Source organism: Kogia breviceps, chromosome 5, assembly GCF_026419965.1.
Source record: "Kogia breviceps isolate mKogBre1 chromosome 5, mKogBre1 haplotype 1, whole genome shotgun sequence".
Lineage (NCBI taxonomy): Eukaryota > Metazoa > Chordata > Mammalia > Artiodactyla > Physeteridae > Kogia > Kogia breviceps.
Genome location: NC_081314.1, coordinates 20,832,523 through 20,847,725, shown reverse-complemented (window position 1 = coordinate 20,847,725; position 15,203 = coordinate 20,832,523). Strand labels below are relative to the sequence as shown.

Sequence of the window (15,203 nt, the reverse complement as noted above, 5' to 3'; positions counted from 1 at the left end):
CCCTGGTTTACCTCTCTTGAGTTCATTATCCCAACCCAACTGTATCAATAGTGAATTTCTGTCCTTTTCTTTCACTTGCCATGTTTCCTGACCTGTATACCAGATACGCCCTCTTCCCAGAATGCTTTTCTACTGCTTCTTCACCTCTTCTATTTTATCACCATTCCTTCCAGAAAATCTGTCCTGAACCCCCTCTAGGTCTGGAAAAGTGTACTTTCCAGGTGCTCCTTTAGCATTGATCCTCCTCTATCATTAGCAGTTGGCATGCTGCGTTGTAAGTGGCTGCTAATTTTCTGTTCCCTTCTTGGGACTCTAAGTCTGAGTGCAGGGAACATGTTTATCTTGTTCACATCCCTAGCACCTAGCTCAGTTCCTGGAACCAAGATGCTCAATATATACTTGTTGAATAAATTGAATAGATTAATTAATGAATAAGAAATAATAAATCTGAATTAGGTTACTGAGGGGACTTTCCAAAGTTCACTCAAGATATTCAGTGGGAAAACCACTGTGGAAATCAAATACAATCTATCTTTGAAGCATAAATATTCTTTGCAAGGCCATTTTGTCACTTATATTCCAAGAAGAATCTGCTAGAAACTTGGGGTGGGGGAGGATCATAGGCCTTAAGCCCAGGATTTTAAGCTGTGGAAATAAATTAACAGTAACAAAGAGCCCATTGTACTACACTAAAACAAGTCTTGTAGTTTGAGCTAATATAATGAAGTATTTGAGTGCCAGATCTTTCTTTTGTGTTTTATGTTTAAATAGCAGTAGAGCGACTATATAGCAGTTGCTAAATATTTTTAATTGCAGATTGTCATTAAATTTTCTGTTATCTTCTCACGTTAAGTAGAAGTTTGTTTGTTTAACCATTCCATGGTATCTTGGTTGCCTCACACATCAGTTATGTCTTTTAGTGCTAGTGGCAGAGTGAGCACCAGGCTGGGTAAGAGAATGGGAAGTTGAATGACGTGGTAGATGCCAACAAGAATAGACCAGATGTGGTGGTGGGATGAATTGGGAGATGGGGATTGACATATATACATTAATGTGTATAAAATAGATAAGTAATAAGAACCTGCTGTATAAAAAATAAATGAAATTCAAAAAGAAATAAGCATGAAGGGGGAAAAAAAGAATAGACCAGATGCTACTGTGCATCTACAATTGACCTGCACAAATAGAGTGACAAGGCATTTATTTTGTTGTTGGAGACTTCCATTGATCAAAATGGTATCTGACTTCTCAACTCCAAGGGCAAACTTTGTCAGTTGAATGAGTCCTTCCAAGATGCCAGTAGAGTGTTCATTTTAATTGGAGATTCAAGTCACACTTCAGAAACAAGAGACAGAAGGAGGTACTTAGCTCTTCATTCACTGTGCCTTTGAAGAACAGCATTCGTTGCTAAGGAACAGCAATAGCATATTCTTCTTGTAAACAGTTGGTCTGCTGGGAATTCACGTGCTACTGTTTCAACCAGGCTCTTTCCCCAGAAGGAGGAAATATCTCTTTTTGGCTTCTCAATGTAATAGCAGCATGCTGATTTCTCTTCATCTGTTTTGGCCAAGAGCTATCTCAGGTGAACCTTCATAGGGGCAAAGGAGAAACTAGGATGGCACACCTGCTCTCCATTGAACACTGATTTGATTCTGGAAAGAAAAAATAAACAGGACATCCACCTTTATAGTCTTTTTGCAAATTGCCACCATTTGTTTGGGTAATGGCTTTGTCACATGGCTCCTCTGTATCTCCCCTGGGTTACAAAGGTCATGATTTCTATTTCACAGAAATAAAGACATTCAGTGGCTTACTTTGGAGGAATTGGAATTTATCAGAGTCTGGAGAGTCTGGAAACTTGCAGGAATTTCCAGACTCTCATTACCTGGAAAAACACTTTTAAGTTGTTTTCTGAAATGCCCTTATCTAAGCCTTTTAAAACAGAACCAGTTCAAATTATTTCACTATAAAGTACACTGCAACACACAAGCATTTCCGTTAGCTTTTAAAATTCACTCAGTGTAGCAGTTAAGGGAGGCTTAATTAAAAAAACAACTAACAATATCGTTAAACTGGTGAGCAAAATAGAACTAATTTCAGACTAGAGTCCTACCTCTAGGCTGCATAGAGCTTTTTTTTTTTTTTTTTTAACATCTTTATTTGAGTATAACTTACAATAGTGTGTTAGTTTCTCCTTTACAACAAAGTGAATCAGTTATACATATACATATGTTCCCATATCTCTTCCCTCTTGCATCACCCTCCCTCCCACCCCTCTAGGTGGTCACAAAGCACAGAGGTGAACTCCCTGTGCTATGCGGCAGCTTCCCACTAGCTATCTAATTTACATTTGGTTCTATCTAATTTACATTAGGTAGTGTGTATGTGTCCCTGCCACTCTCTCACATCGTCACCGCTTACCCTTCCCCCTCCCCATATCCTCAAGTCCATGCTCTAGTAGGTCTGTGTTTTATTCCCATCCTACCACTAATCTCTTCATGACATTTTTTTTCTTAGATTCCATATATATGTGTTAGCATACGGTATTTGTTTTTCTCCTTCTGACTTACTTCAGTCTGTATGACAGACTCCAGGTCTATCCACCTCATTACAAATAACTCAGTTTCATTTCTTTTTATGGCTGAGTAATATTCCATTGTATATATGTGCCACATCTTCTTTATCCATTCATCTGTTGATGGACACTTAGGTTGCTTCCATGTCTTGGCTATCGTAAATAGAGCTGCAATAAACATTTTGGTACATGACTCTTTTTGAATTATGGTTTTCTCAGGGTATATGCCTAGTCGTGGGATTGCAGGGTCATGTGGTAGTTCTATTTGTAGTTTTTTTTTTTTTTTTTGTAGTTTTTTAAGGAACCTCCATACTGTTCTCCATAGTGGCTGTATCAATTTACATTCCCACCAGCAGTGCAAGAGTGTTCCCTTTTCTCCACACCCTCTCCAGCATTTATTGTTTCTAGAGTTTTTGATGATGGCCAATCTGACCAGTGTGAGATGATATCTCGTAGTTTTGATTTGCATTTCTCGAATGATTAATGATGTTGAGCATTCTTTCATGTGTTTGTTGGCTATCTGTATATCTTCTTTGGAGAAATGTCTATTTAGTTCTTCTGCCCATTTTTGGATTGGGCTGTTTGTTTTTTTGTTATTGAGCTGCCTGAGTTGCTTATAAATTTTGGAGATTAATCCTTTGTCAGTTGCTTCATTTGCAAATATTTTCTCCCATTCTGAGGGTTGTCTTTTGGTCTTGTTTATGGTATCCTTTGCTGTGCAAAAGCTTTTAAGTTTCATTAGATCCCATTTGTTTATTTTTGTTTTTATTTCCATTTCTCTAGGAGATGGGTCAAAAAGGATCTTGCTACCTGTAAAAGTATGAAATTAGAACACTCCCTAACACCACACACAAAAATAAACTCAAAATGGGTTAAAGACCTAAATGTAAGGCCAGACACTATCAAACTCTTAGAGGAAAACATAGGCAGAACACTCTATGACATAAATCACTGCATAGAGCTTTGATTTAATATTTGGGTTTGTTTCCTTTTGTTCTCAGGACAGAATTTAACAGTGAGGGGGGTTCATTGTATTCTGGATTTTTCAGAAGAAATGAAAACTAACCAAAGTAAATCAAATTTGGTTCATGCAGAATCAAGTAGACAGTTTCTTTACTGTGTCCAACACTATCCTAAACAAGACATTCCTTCTAAACATACAATTACAGTCAGGAGATCCAGATCTCATCTTGGCTCCACCATAAACTCTATGATCCCAGACAAATCTCTTGAATTCCTCTGAAGCAGATGGATTCCAACGTCCCTTCCAGCCCTAAAATTTCCTTGTATGTTAATATCTGAGCTCAACTAGCTCAAGAGGAAGCATTTGGCAAAATTCAAAGGAAAGTAATAACCAACATTTAGTGAGTGCCTACTATGCATTAAGCTTGTTCTAAGTGTTTTTTGCATTACCTCACTTAATCCCACGACATCCCTATGAAGTAAGTACTATTATCCCACTTTTACAAACAAGGAAATTGAGGAAAGTTAAGTAGCTTGTCCTGGGGGAGTTCAGCTGCGGTTATATTAAGGCAAATTAGACAAGCTATTGGAGAACTACTTCCACCATTATCACCTCTGCTTTTTATTCAGACTTGGGTGCTAATCAAGCACTTGGTTTTTGAGTCTTCCAATCTTGCCCTATATGCAGGAGCACTGCATTCATTCCAGTGTTTCAGGAGGAGTTCTGTTTATGGGGATCTATAGAAGTGACATCATGATGGCAAGGTGACTCCTAGTGACTTCACAAAGAGAGGGACTTTCAGTATCTAAACAAAGGTAAACAGAAGTCTGTGCAAATCTGTGGAGGCTGTTCTAAGAGTGATGCATTGTCAATAGCGGGTGGTGTGATTTGATGTGATGAAAACAGGAAGCATGCGCAGGTCAGGTTTCACACCTGTGAAACCTGTAGCTGTAAAGACAAGTGGCATCTGGAGGACATCTCCAAATGGAGTAGGCTTAAGTTCTCCCTAACAATAAAGTAGTTGATTTAATTTATCTGGTTTTCATCTTTCCTCTCTGATGCCCAAAGCACAGTCTCAGTGTTCAGAAAATGGTGATTCTGTAGGTGTTTTATAAGTCAACCAAGACAAACTTAGAAATATACTGTCTTTTATGAGGTAAGATGAGATAAGATGAGATGGGATGAGATGAGATTCTGTGAAGAACACAAAGTATATGACAATGTGTCCTCAGGAAACAATTTAGAGATATAGTACATGTATAATATACATGAAGAGAAAAGTAATGTCAGATAATATGTTTAATGATAATGTGCAAATAAGTAGCAAAATGTTATGCACTGCAAATTATGGGTGCAAAGATTGTACCTCAGAAGTTTTTAACTAAAAGATTAAGATTTGGAGTTGTAAAAACTGTTTGATTTACTATTTATGCCATTTAAGCAAGTTTTAATCTCTGTGAGCTTTCATTATTTTTGTAAAAAGAATGCTGATAGAACCCACACTGTAAGGGTATGGGTTACAAATACCCTCATACAAATGAGATGACTGTGGAAGAACTTTGCAAAGTTCTTAGATAATAAGGTTGTCATTTGAGGTAGCAATTAGTGATGTTCACCAAGTGTGTCCAGCTGGTGCCTTTCAGACATATGAAAGAATTGTACTGCCTTGCCAACTATGAAGTTAGGTATGGCCGTGCGCCTTACTCTGGCCAATGAAATGTGAGCCCAAGTGGACATCTGTTACTTCCAGGTAGAAGTTTTAACAGCTTGTGTGTGATTCACTGCTTTCTCCCTTCTTGCTCTGCCACTGTGATTGTGGAAGCATTGTTGGGTCTTAAATCAACCTACGCTCCCTCGAGTGGCCATGATGAGCAGAGCCCCCAGCCAACTAATTTTGAGCATACAGCATGAGCAAGAAATACATTCGTATCATGTTAAAGTAGTAAGATTCGGGGTTGTTACTGTAACATAATCTCCTAGCACACTCTGACTAGACTGTGTATCACTAATCCTTCATATTACTTGAGTATCTTTATATTCAGGTCCTAGGTATGTTATACTGGTATTGTCTGCTGCATATTGGAGTTGTTTATATCTTTGCTAACTCCACTTTTTCAAACATGTTGGTCTCAAACCAGTCATGTCTTTTTTTCCATCTTTCCTATCAGGTGTTTAAAGTAGCTACGTAGCATAATAGAACTGGGCTTTTCTGTCTACTTCTGTTTTTCAAAATAGAATGAATAGTTTTATTGAAGGGAAGTTATTGGTCAGGACAGAATTTCTATTTGAGCATAACAATATTGGGAAGAGTAATTGAAAAATAACAAAAGACAAGTTACCTTTATTGTATATATTTCTTTCTTTTAAAATTTTTAGTCTATAGTTGTTACAACAAAGTAATACCTGGGTCTTATTTTAGGCAACATGTACTCTGGCTCAGGTTTCAAGTTCTTACTCTACTTGACATACTTTCCTCACTTTGTGAGGAAAAAAAATGGACCCATTTTAGACCATATGGCTATAAGCCTGTGCTTGAGAGCCATGCAATGAATGGCATTTTGAATAAGAGTACTTTTAAAACTTGAGAAAGACAGACAAATCCTCTTGGATGGTGCCTAAGAACAGCGCCACTTTATATTGAACTTTTTTCTGCATGAAAGAATATAGCAAGCCTCCAATCTAGTCATCACTAGTCCTGAGGATCTGAGCCATCAACTAGAATGAGGGTGCAGGTTAGTCGTGGGAATGAACCCCTCTTTGGTCTTGGATGAACGATTACCTATGGAAAGACTGCTTGGTGCCAGCACCAGAGGTAGTGACATGGGCCTTTTAAGCGCTTAGTCTTCTTAGACTGAACAGATTATCCTGTTTTGGGGAGCAGATTCTAAGTGCCGTATGCCAGGTACTGGAGCAGTCACTTTCAAATGGGTTATCTCCTTTAATTCTTCTAACGATCCTGTGAGTCTTATCAACTCCCTTTATTTATAGATTAAAACAAACGCAAAAAACAGGCAATTCTGCTTTTCACATTGCTCTCTCTTGTGCCTCATATATCTTAGAGCTTGATTAGATGTGAAGTAAGTTGGCCTAAGGAAGCAAACTTCTTAGTTCTTTTTTTTAACAGCACAAAAGTGACAGATTTTTCATAGATAATAAAATAAAAAAATAAAAAAATGCCGAAGAGTTAATAGGAGAAAAATTGCCCATAATTCAATCATGCATGAAGAGCAGTTGTTGATACTTTTATAAGCCACCCCCAAGTGTGTGCAGCATTTCATGGAAGGAAAGGGGAGAGACCACGTCCCTCTTCCAGCAGGGTTGGGAAAACTGAGTGTCTCAAGAATGCGGGGCAGGAGAATTAGTTCAGTAAAGCAGTCACGAGAGATACGATCACAAAGCTAGTGTCCCTGGTTACTCTCTCCTGTTGACCTTTCCCACAGATGGCTAATGTCAACCAGCTGCTAATCAACGTGTGTGAAAAGTTGGGTAGCACAGGAGGTAGAGCTCAGCCCATAGATATGATTACCAGGCTGTAATCACCATCAGCCTTTCCCCTACAGGGAGAGTGTGACAGCCATGCTGTATCTGTCCGAGCACGTGATGAATCACTTGGAAGAGGACAGCAAAAATGCAGGCTTGCCGTACACAAAGGAAAAAATTTATTTCTCCCCAGATGGCATTCATCTTCTCTCCAGATCTTCACGTGTGACATCCCGCTGTTTCTGATAGGCTGTCCTCCATGGTTGTCTCCTATATAAGCCAGTGGTGAGGCCCTCCACGTGTCAGTGATTATCATACCAGTTGACAAAGATGAGTAGGATCCATCACTCCGGTTATTTTGTGGTCTCTACCTGTAAATTAGTTTTTATTCTAGTTTTCTTAATTAAGTTAGGTAAAGCCACATGGCCCATTTTCCTGGAATTTAGGTATTTTAAAGCATTTATACACCTATGCAGTTCTCTCAGTTCTCCTTGGCTGCATTTATCCATGCTCTAAATGGCTATTTTATTTGCCACCATCTGCTCAAGGGGATCTACCCTTCCAACTACTTAATCTTTGAGGGCTCTTTTACCTTACTTGGCATATTTCTGGTATAATTCTTTCCAAGAGTAGAACCACAAGTTTACATTCATCTTTAAGAAACTGCAATGTTGATGATGTGATGATGATTAACACTTACATAGCTCTGACTCTGGGCCAGGCACTGTTTCAAATGTTCTTGTTAACTGAACTCTCACAAGTCTATGAGTGGGTACTGTTGTTATCTCCATTTTACAGATGAGGAAACTGAGTCACGGAGAGGTTAAATGAATTACCCAATGTCATGCCGCTACCACTAGCTGGGCCCCAGCTAGTGACTGTTCTAATCTTTAGATCAGAACATCTCCACCACAATAGCTTATCAAAGGGGCAGTAAAGGATGTGCTCCTGGTTTCCTTGGTAACCAATGAGCCAACCTGACGTCAATTCCCACTATAACTGATAACTTCCCTCTCTCCCCGGGAGCAAAGACTGCTGCCTTGTCCTGCCTGCCGCTGTCTGCTGCACACAGTGGGGTGTTGCTCCAGGACCCTGCTTCAGACATGTAAGCTCCCCCATCCATTAAACCACTGGTGTCTCTGTTACTGACTCTGGGCTCTTTCTTTTGTCTTGATGCTGGGCGAGTGCAGGGCTTGCTGGCCTGCGGAGTACAGCCCAACAGTTAGAAACCTAAGGCTTAAACAGGAGTAACTCCATATATGACATATTAACTCATCTGTCATCTGTAATCTTCATTCAGATGTTCTTTGACTTTGAAAGAATGCTCAGATCCTTTTGAGGCTGGAATTAAATTTAGGGAGTACCCTGGCCTGGCTCCCTTGTTACATAAACCAGGAAACAAAGGTCTGGAGGGCTGAAGAGATTTCCTCAATTTCTCACAAGTAATTGTCAGAGTTACAGCCCTGATCTTTGGTCTGCCAGCCCCGTGTTCTCTTCTGCTACTTCATTTCCAGCTTCTGCTTATTGCAGGAGGGAAAAAATATTAGTTGGAGTGCTTGGAAGGTTGACAGATGTCATTTGCTAGAATTTTTTAAACCTATATTATATTTTAGCATAGCTTTCTTAACTATGGACAAAATCAGCTTTGGGGGTAGGTCTCTGAAATTATCCAACCCCTGTCCCTTCATTTCTCCACATCCATTTAAACAGGCGTATCTGGAATCCTACATTGAAAGATACCTTTTTCTAGCATTATTGACATTTACTTACTGTTGGCTTAAGGAGGGCAAGAGGAGAGAAAAGAGGAGGCTGGGGAGACAGAGAGAGATGGAATGGGGGAGAGAGGGAGGAAGAGTGAGAAAGAGAAGAAACAAGCAAACAAACTAATAGGTACTCCCAACTTTGTGACTTGAGGAACCTGATAACTTTTCTCAATATCTAACTAACATACTAGATTTGGGCTACCTCAGTAATTAATTTTTGTTCCCATTTACTTGGTGTTATTCATTTAATACTGAAACACCAGCCTCAGCAGGAAGCTGAGATTTTGTGAAAACTGAAGCAGTGAAAGGGGAAGGTACCTAAAAGCTATGCCATGGCCTTTAAGTTTAGATTTTACTAAAATTTTGTTAAATTTCAGGAAGGTACTTGAGAAGAGGGCTTCCACTGGGTACTCTGTTCTGCCATCAAGAACCAAACAAGGCCTGGTTTGCACACTGAGGTCCTTGAAGTCCCCAAGCCCTAGAGCTCATTCCAAAGAGTTTGAACACTGCTGTCGAGACAAGGCTAAAAATATTTTAGCCTTGGACCCTGGGGCCAGGAACCCTAATTAGAGCTGGGTTGCCGTGGACTGCCACCTTTGAATGCTTTCCTGTGTAGAAAAACTGATGCAGCTTCTCCCAGGGTGATCTTATCAGTTGACCACACCTTGCTGTCACTGCTCACCTGACTTCAAATCTCTGTTGACCTTGAAGACCTGCTTTTGCAAGTCACTCAGCCCAGCCATCCCACCCTACTTGTGTATCTGGGTTTGTCCAGCCCTGTCCTTAGGCCAAGCTCTAGTCCTTGTGTGATTTCATATATGTCTCTGGGGGACTGTGTGAAGATTTAATGAACTCTGTGCATGGAAAGCATGGCATCTGACATTAAGGCTACACTGTCACCTGAGTCCCTGTAATAGCCTCCTACCTGGCCCTCCTGCTTTCACCCTGTCCCCCCAAAAGCTATTTTCTATATAAAAACCAATAAGATCTTTTAAAAATGAACATTCTGTCTTGTCACTTCCTTGCTTAAAGTCCTCCAGTGACTTCGTAATCTTGCCACACTGCTCCTCGCCCAAACCTGTGTAGCCCTGTGCTCTCTGCTCCCTACCTCCGGCTCGGATGTGTTTGTACAGTCTCACTCCTTTGATTCAGCCACACTGACCTTCTGCCTCTTTTAACACTCCAAGTACCTACTGACACTGGCCCTTGTGTACAAGCTGTTTCTGCTTCCTGAGGTGCTCGCCCATTGATCTTCATGTGACCGGCTTCCTCGCACTGTCAGATCCCAACTTAACATCCTCAGAGAGGCAGTCTTTAATTGTCCAGTATGAAGTAACCACATAAAGAGAATCTGTCTATTTACTTGTTCATCTCTTTACTTCCATTAGGAAATCACTTCATGAAGACAGAGACATTTCAGGGCCTGTTCTTGTTGTTTTCCCAGTGCCTAGGCTAGTGTTGAGAACATAGTATGTAGGTGATTAATACTTAATGAGTGACACATGGTAAGTGCTCTATAAATGTTCACTATTAGTATTAATTATATTAGCAAAAAACAAAAAGGTGGAACCTTAATATAACTGGGGTTCTATTTGGTCCTGATTCTATGTAGTGACATGTTCAGAGAAACAGGTATCCAGCAGAAAAATATGACTGAAAGCAACAAAAATCTTTACTCACACCCTTAAGAATATGCCCAAGGTAGGAGGGTGTATTTTTCACCTGTAACAAAACTTGTTAAAATCCTGTCTCGCCATTTCTGTTGCTAACCATATCCAACACTCACGGCAGCCACTCCACCAATTTTCTCTTCCTGTCTCCCTGCCAACCCCCAACCAAAAAACTCTCGTCAAAAACCCATGGCCTGGCTGAGCACCTCCAGGTATTGGACCCATTTTCTGAATCAGTGTAACAAAAAGTCAGGAATCAAGGCAGGCTTGAAACCTGGGGTTGGAGAGGTGGGGGTGAGACTGGGGATATTCACAGGTTAACACACACAGAGCAAAAAAAAGGGAAACTGAATAAAGATCTTAGTGAGTTCTGAACTGAATGGTATTTAAGAAAGACTATACTAAATAGCTGTACTTGGGAAACTGACTCTTAGGAACTTTTTATTAGGAACCAAATATGCAGAAGGTATATGTCTTCATTCTTGGTTTCCTGCTACAAAGTTTTAGACCTAGGACAGGAGGAGATGTCTCCTATCACAGAGCTCTTCCTCTCTTAGAACCTTACTGACTCTGATTGGATGTAGTTATTAACTTCCTGTATTATTTCATTTTTAACTATTGTGTATTAAAAGCTGAACTTGAAAGGAAAGGGGAACAGTTAGTGGCAGAGAAAAGAACTTGATGCCAGACAGCCTGATGTGAGCAGAGCAGGATGAAGAGTGATCTCACTACCCCAGCCTAACAGCGACCCTGATTCCTCAAGTAGGGCCAGGTCCCACTTTATCCCTGACTTTTTTTCTCCAGCAGTGGGTTCTGGCTTCAAGAGCCGTCTGTTAGGCTCCCTCAGGTCCAGCACACATTGCAAGACAGACTCTTGAGAAGACAGGCTGCAGTCGAGGAAGCAGGGCTCTACTCTGCAAATTGCCAGGTCTGCCAAAGCAGCTTCCCTGAGCTCACTGCTCCAACCAGCTGACCTCAGCTGACTCATCAAGTTATGAGAGGGGTTGGAATAGAAATCATCTCCCTGGGGGATCCTGGCTGTATAGTAGCTCTCATTTGTATGCAGTTGAATGATTTGAAGAGGAGCAGGGCTCAGAGCTCCCAGCAGCATTCTGTCTGTTTATTTCTGGCAGTGTATGAAACAGTTGGGTAGGTGGTTTCCAAAAGGTGATGTGGGAATTATAGTAACATCTAGGCTAGGGTTTTCTCCCACCCCATCTAGATTTTGGTCAGAGGTCTACATCCAAAGAACATGGGTTTAATACCTGTGGTCTGCTTTCCGATCACATGCCTGTCAGTTCTCCCGTTTCTTCCTGCCACAGTCCTGAGATTCTCGGCTGCCATCCCCCAGAGAGTACCAAGGAAGGAGTTAGACGTAAATATTCATGAGGGAAAGAGAGAGACTCAGAAGGCCGGGGTCAGCGAACCCTTTTTCTGAAATGGGCTGCTGGCTCCTTGCCTTACTTTTCTTTTCTTCTCATCCATCCTCTTAGAGTAACTTGACATTTAAAGTGACCATTATCGTCCCCATCCGGTGGGGAAGAGCCAGACAATGAAGGCAACAGAGCCAGGAGAGGTGTGAGAACCACACATGATCCCCTGGAATGGTACAGTGTTTCACAGCCCAGCTTACACTAATCATGGGTAAATTGCCCCACAATTCTTCATACATGCCAGGAGTCAAGGAGGGTGGGATGAGGAGGGCAGAGAATTACAGGTGGTAATGGCTGTCATGGGTGACAGTGGAGGGGTGCGGGCGGAAAGGCTGTTCCTGTTTGCCCTTGCCAGGCCACTTGGGACCCTGCCTGGGGATAGTCCTTCAGGAGCTCGCACTGTTACCTGATCCCCAGGCCTTTCTGCACCAGGAAAATCAGATTAAGAGGATCGAAGACTGCAACCTTGAAGGCTGTGGGAGAGGGAGTGTATTTCAGCCCTTTGCCTTCACGAGGGGTGGGGGTGGGGTGCTCAGTGGCCCGAGTCTATGAACCTTTGGAGAATTTTGCCCATGGCAGAGCATCCTCCTCTGCTCTCACCTTTTTCTTGTCTGGGTCAGATCAGCACTGGTCACCAGGTTTCTAAAGCTTGGGCTGCTGGAGAAGGCCCCAGTTTGCCCCATACCAGGATCTGTTCTCTGACAGCTATCTGTTTCAGCCTCAAGTTTCTGATTTTCAGTTTTCTCACTAACCCAAGCTAAGATTTTGCCTATTTCTAGTTACCCTTACCTAGGTTTCATCTTGTAAGTAGCAATCAGAGATGCACAGTTTGATTAACTGTCTCTTCATAATGTTACTTTTCCTTGCATTAGAGTTGGTCTCTTAAGTTGAACTAATTTATAGAGTAGCCATCACAGCTATCTCTATGTGCCTGCTTTTGCATGAACTATATTTAGTGCCTTTTTCTACTATGTGGCAAGAATAATTTTATTAATCTCAACAGATAAGACCAAGTGTCAAGTCACAGGAAGGGCTGTGGATTTCTCCCTGACTTGCTCTAACACCGTGAAGAGTTTCTTCACTCCTTTAAAGGCTAGTTCTTCAGGTAACGGAACACACCAGTGGCTTAACACAGTCCTTAACCCAGGCAGTCTCATGAGCCATGTGTGGAAAGCCTGACACCTTGACTCAGGGAGGGTCTCTAAGCTGAACAGTGAAGACCCAGTAGCCTGTCATTGGTGAGAATGAATGAAAAGCATTGTACTTATTGGAGCTTAAGAGGCCAGCGGGAGGCAGTGTGATATAAAAGGAACACTGAACTTGTAGTGAGTCCTAGGTTTGGGAGCATCCTCACTCTGCCAACTTACTGGCCACAGGACGTGGTCAAGATCTTTTTTTTTTTTTTTTTTTTTTTGTCCGGTACGCGGGCCTCTCACTGTTGTGGCCTCTCCCGTTGCGGAGCACAGGCTCCGGACGCGCAGGCTCAGCGGCCATGGCTCACGGGCCTAGTCGCTCCGTAGCATGTGGGATCCTCCCGGACCGGGGCATGAACCCGCGTCCCCTGCATCGGCAGGCGGACTCCCAACCACTTCGCCACCAGGGAAGCCCTGGTCAAGATCTTTAACCTGATATTGTTCAGGTATTAATGACTACTGTGTACCAGGCACCACATTTGGCATTGCTGATACAGTTGTGGATATGACAGCTTTTGCAGCTAAATGTGACAACCCTGGTTATTTTAGGGGGCTTCTTATGTGAGTCACTTCTTTTGTTAACTTTGTGTTCATAATACAAGTATTTCTACTGAAAATAACATTAGCAACAAGTATATTTTAAAGTTCACATGGGATAGCATTAATGTATCCATTCAGGATACCAGATTGAAAAAAGAACATAGCAGTGTAGATGGGGAATCTAGTTTATCTTGTGGGAAAAGATTTCTTTATGCATTTATTCCCATACAATGGCAAAATGTAAAAACACTACTACCATTGATATGAGGGATATAAGTTGGCTTATTTAAGATAAATTTCATGAAGATACATGCAGCCCAATGTTCATAGCAGCATTATTTACAATTGCCAAGATATGGGAGTAACCTAAGAGTCCATCAAGAAGATGTGGTATGTATCTGTGTATGCATATATATATATATATATATATATGTGTGTGTGTGTGTGTGTGTGTGTGTATATATATATATATATATATATATATATATCTTGGGTTGGCCAAAAAGTTTGTTCGGGTTTTTCCAATACATACATATACATACAATGGAATACCATTCAGCCAGAAGAAAGAATGAAATTTTATCATTTGCAGCAACCTGGATGGACTTGGAGGGCATTATACTAAGTGAAATAAGTCAGACAGAGAAAGACAAATGCTATATGATATCACTTATATGTGGACTCTAAAAAGTACAACAAATTAGTGAATATAACAAAAGAGAAGCAGACTCATAGATATAGAGAACAAACTAGTGGTTACCAGAGGGGAGATGGAAGAGGGAAGGGGCAAGGTGGGAGTAAGGGATTAAGAGGTATAAACTATTAGGTATAAAATAAGCTACAAGGATATAATGTACAGCATAGGGAATACAGCCAATATTTTAAAATAACTATAAAAGGAGTATAACCTTTAAAAATAGTGAATCACTATGTAATACACCTATAACTTACGTAATTGGTTTTTAACATCTTTATTGGAGTATAATTGCTGTACATTTTTGTGTTAGTTTCTGCTGTATAACAAAGTGAATCAGCTATATGTATACATGTATGCCCGTATCCCCTCCCTCTTGCGTCTCCCTACCAACCTACCTATCCCACCCCTCTAGGTGCTCACAAAACACTGAGCTGATCTCCCTGTGCTATGTGGCTGCTTCCCACTAGCTATCTGTTTCACATTTGGTACTGTATATATGTCCATGCCACTCTCTCACTTCATCCCTGCTTACCCATCCCCCCCCTGTGTCCTCAAGTCCATTCTGTACTTCTACATCTTTATTCCTGTTCTGCCTCTAGGTTCTTCACAACCATTTTTTTTTTTTTCTACATTCCGTATATATGTGTTAGCATATGGTATTTATTTTTCCCTTTCTGACTTACTTCACTCTGTATGACAGACTCTAGGTCAATCCACCTCACTCCAATAACTCAATTTCATTTCTTTTTATGACTAAGTAATATTCCATTGTATATATGTGCCACATCTTCTATATTCATTCATCTGTCGATGGTCACTTAGGTTGCTTCCATCTCCTGGCTGTTGTAAATAGTGCTGCAGTGAACATTGTGGTACATGGCTCTTTTT

General features: G+C 41.0%; 1 protein-coding gene across 7 annotated transcripts in view; it reads left to right on the top strand.

Annotated features, from left to right (window-relative positions):
- The window catches only part of TMEM108 (transmembrane protein 108), a 371,967-nt gene that overhangs the window by 144,612 nt on the left and 212,152 nt on the right, over positions 1 to 15,203 (top strand). The window contains exon 1 of one of the 7 annotated variants that reach the window (XM_067033780.1): positions 8,046 to 8,124. The exons of the other annotated variants lie outside the window; for them this stretch is intronic. The gene's annotated coding sequence lies outside the window, so the exon portion shown is untranslated. Of the gene's footprint in view, positions 1 to 8,045; positions 8,125 to 15,203 lie in introns of those variants that run through there. 7 annotated transcript variants of the gene reach the window in all.